The sequence below is a fragment of the Nannospalax galili genome, unplaced genomic scaffold (assembly GCF_000622305.1).
Source record: "Nannospalax galili isolate Female #2095 unplaced genomic scaffold, S.galili_v1.0 scaffold1910, whole genome shotgun sequence".
Lineage (NCBI taxonomy): Eukaryota > Metazoa > Chordata > Mammalia > Rodentia > Spalacidae > Nannospalax > Nannospalax galili.
The window spans coordinates 243,476-247,928 of NW_008328083.1; positions in this window are offsets into that span (position 1 = coordinate 243,476).

The following is a 4,453-nucleotide window of genomic DNA, read 5'->3' on the forward strand; positions in this document are numbered from 1 at the left end:
ATAAGGCATGATTATGGGAATGAGAGTTTTCCTGCCCCTGACACATTTCAGCTTCCTCAGCATACAGAAAAAGGCCTCCTTCAATTTACTGTTTCATAAAATCGGAAGAAATAGATGATGGCCTGATGCATTCAAAAATATCAGGACATGTGCAAAATCCTTTGCCATCACACTATGGCTGAATAAGTCAACAATAGCACAGTCTTTGATATAAAACATAATAAAAAAGAATAAGAATGAAAATATGGTCTTAATAGCTCTCACATGGACCTCTGTACTTGAATTCCTAGGATAAATTCTCTGAAGTTTCATCTTCCTCTTGAGGTTCCATAAGGAGAGAATTACAAGAAGAAAAGATACCAAAGACACTACAAAAAATATGAACAATCATGTTAATATGAACATTAGTAAGTAAACATTTTGAGCTTTCATAAAATTGTCACATATTTTTGCCCATAATTGATACCATTGTTAGTGTTTTGTTGAAAATGAGAAACATAGAGAAATAGAAGATCATTCCCAGGACAAGTACAAGAAGCAACTTGTGAATTCTCTGTTTCATTCACAAGAAAGAGGGATCACAGAAGCTGCCTATTTTAAAGAAATAGAAGACATCGAAGCAGATGCTTCAGGCTTTTCAGAAAAGAGAGGATGTCAAAAGTTAGGATTGCACTCTTAGAATAAAATTGTCTTGGTCATAGTTTACGTTAAAAGAGTTATGTAGAAGTATTGTCCACAGAAAAATTATCAGAGAGAAGGCCAAACATGTGAGAATAAAGTCAACCAGGGAAATCCGGTTCCTAACCAATGCTGTTTATGAATAAAATGAAAGCATTTTCAAAAATCCCCACCATAAATTCTACAACTGAAAATGTCAACAACAGTGTATCCACTTTGCTTGCCATATTAATCATAGAGAATCTCTGCCTTCATTCATTACCAACTGATGGATTACAAGCGCACAGGTGCACTCTGCTCTATCCAAAGTTGAGATGTCCAACAACTGTCTTCTTTTTTTTTTTTTCTATTATGGTCCCTGGTAGGCAGAAAGCCTACAGGCATACTCCAAATGAAGATGTTTTTAAATAGCAAAAACTACAGCTGATTTTCTTAAGGATTTCTACTTATGTTTTTTAAATTATTTATTTAATAGCCACATACTTAGAAGAAGCATTTCATTACATCAGCATTGACATATTCAATAGCTATTTTCTGAGCTAGGATGCATCTCTTACAAAACTGGATGTAAATTTTTCAGGTTTACAGTTGAATTATTACAGTTATACAATGTTGTACTCATAGATTATTACAGTTACACAATATTGTACTTAGTATAAACCCTATAAGAAATAAAATTAAATGAGGTGTTAACCTTTAAAAAAGATCTCCATTTCATTGTTAAAATACAGAGTTTCATGCAGAAAACTTCATTTTTAATGCATTGATATTAAGATGTTTGCGCATGAGTTTCTAATCTCTACATATCAGATTATTACTAGTCACAGTCGGTTACTTTCTGAGCTCCTTGACATCTTATCATGGATATAAAATCATCAGGTAGATTTCAATGATAATGTTTTTCACATCTACTAATTAACATGAAGCAAATTTTTATGCTTCTTCCTCAAATATAACTCATTTTTTTGTTAATTTTTTGTGTGTATTTCATACAGAACATCCCAAACAGCACCCTCCTGTAGCCCCTCCACCCACTGGAACCCATATACTCCATAATCCCTGTTCTTTTCCACTGTGTTGTCAGCACCCCCAGCTGTTCTCCAGTGCTTGTTCATCCACTGAATCTAGTCAGCCTATCTAGAGTTCCTTGTTTTAGGAAGGTCATTTAAAAAAGATCTCCATTTCATTTTAGAATATATTGTTCCTTGCAAAAAGACTCATTGTTTTTGCTACTAACACTGAAATATTGGCACTTGCATCTCTAATCTGCATGTATCTGATTATTACTAGTCATAATAGGTGCACTTGGATCCTTGGTGCCTGTGTATGTCTGTAAAGTCATCAGGTATATTTCAATGGTAATGTTCATCATCTCTACTAATTAGCATGATGTAAATTTCCATGCTTCCTCCTCAAATATAATACAGTTAAAAAAATTGTTGATTTTTTTGTGTGTGTGTATATCACACAGAATGTCCCAAACCATCTAATGTGACTATACACCCACTTCCCAGATACCACCCTCCCATAGCCTCCCTCCCCCAACTAGAGCCCTTAGACTCTGATATCCCTGCTACTGTCTGCTGTGTTGTCGGCACCCCCAGCCTTTCCCTACTACTTGCCCTTCTGGTGAATCTGGCCAGCCTATCTAGAGGTCTTTGTTTTAGGAGGGTCAGCGGTTCCTCATCTAGCAGTAATCAGTTGTCAATATTCCTTTAGATAAGATTGGGGTCTGCTGTTCATTTTCCCAGTTCTATGTTGGTTATACTTTCCTTCTGGGTGTTTAAGGCCATACAGTTGACCCAGACAAACCAATTTATTTTTACTCTTAAGGTTGTATGAGGATATGTTCCTCAGGGGTCACATGGGCTTTGGAGGAGCCCCTGGCTCCTATCTTTTACCAGTTCTGCCTATATGAAGGTAAGTCAAAGGTCCTGCTCGACCATGGTTGGCTTCGCTTGGAAGCATGGAGGAAATAATTCTTCTCTGTTGACCCTCCTCTTTGTAGACTGGACACTGGTTCAAGTCCATCTGGTGGGGTCTCCTCGGCCTCCTTAATTAAGAGGACAGGTGACCCACCACCATTACAGAACATTTTGAGAGATGCTTATAGTCCCTGGACCTAGTCGACCTAGGAGGTCTAGGAGCAAAAAGTGTCCTTTATGTATCTCTGATCAAATTATTATCAGTCTCAAAGTATGTCTGTTAAACATCCAAGAAGGTTAGTTCCACCAGTCTGGTACTTTTAATTACTGTGTGACACGTAGATAAATCTTGGGCAAAGCCCAGTTGTTCTCAGATAAACCTTACCTAGACATATTGTTTCTTGATCTGCTATGTATAATTTGTCAGGAGGTTGTAGGAGTAATATGGTTCCCTCTGGTTTTCCAAACTAGCTAGGCATTGTTTATCTCTCACATTGTCTCACCCCTCCATCATGGTTTCCCCACTTAATGTGCCCCAATTTCCCCCATTTCTCCCTTAAGAATACCCTTCTCCTACGGTCTTACCTCTCTTGATCTCTGTCTTTTCCTTTATCTCCTAGATTCTTGTATACACTTCCCTCCTCCCTCCCTTAAACTAACGCAATTTTTATCCATAATCTCCCTTATTAAGGCCTGTTGCCTACTGTTCTTCTCTTTCAGGTTCTTTCTTTACCTTTACTCCCGTGTTCCCTTTCCATTATCCTGGTTCCTATAGTTATGTCTGGTTACATACTCATTTATCAGGGTCTGGTTCTAGGATCCACATATGAGGGAGAACATATGTCAATTTTTTTTTCTGAGTCTGTGTTACTTCACTTAGTATAACAGTTTCTAGTTCCATCCATTTACCTGCAAATTTCATGATTTCATCTATCTTTACTGCTAAAACTCCATCGTATAAATGATAAATATGGATAAAAATTGGGTTAGTTTAAGGGAGCAGGGAGGGAAGGGTATACAAGGAACCTAGAGGATAAAGGGAAAGAAGGAGCTCAATAGAGAGGGGATAATAAAGTAGAAAGGTTTACCACATTTTCATTATCCACTCGTCAGTTGAGGGACACTTAGGTTGCTTCCATCTCTCAGCTATTGTGAAAAGAGCAGCAACAAACATGCATGTACAAGTGTCTCTGCAATAGGATGAGTTCTTTGGGTATATGCCAAGGAGTGGTATAACTTGGTCAAATGGTAGGTTCATTTGTAGTTTTTTAAGAGTTCTCCACACTGCTTTCCATAGGGCTTGAAACAGTTTGCAGCCCCACCAACAGTGGATGAGTGTTCCCCTTTCCCCACATCCTCTCCAACATTTGGTATCATTTGTTCTCTTCATCTTAGCCAGTCTGAATGGGGTAAGATGAAATATTAAAGTGGTTTTATTTTGCATTTCTTTAATTATTAGTGATGTTGAACATCTTTTAAGATGTTTCATAGCTATCTTTACATCTTATTTTGGGAACTCTCTGTTCAGCTCCTTATCCCATCTTTTAATTGGGTTACTTCTTATCTTGATTCTCTGTTTTTTGAGTTCGTTATATATTCTGGATATTAAACCTCTGTCAGATTTGTCACTGGTGAAGATTTTCTCCCATTCAGTGGGTCTTTTGTTCACTTCCCTGGTACCCTCCTTTGATGTACAGAAGCTTGTCTTAGTTTAATGAGGTCTCATTTGTTAATTATTTCCCTTATTTCCTGAGCAATTGATGTCCGGTTTAGAAAATCCTTTCCTACATCTATATCTTGTAGGTTTTTCCCAATGTTTTCTTCTAACAGTTTCAGAGTTTCAGGCTTTA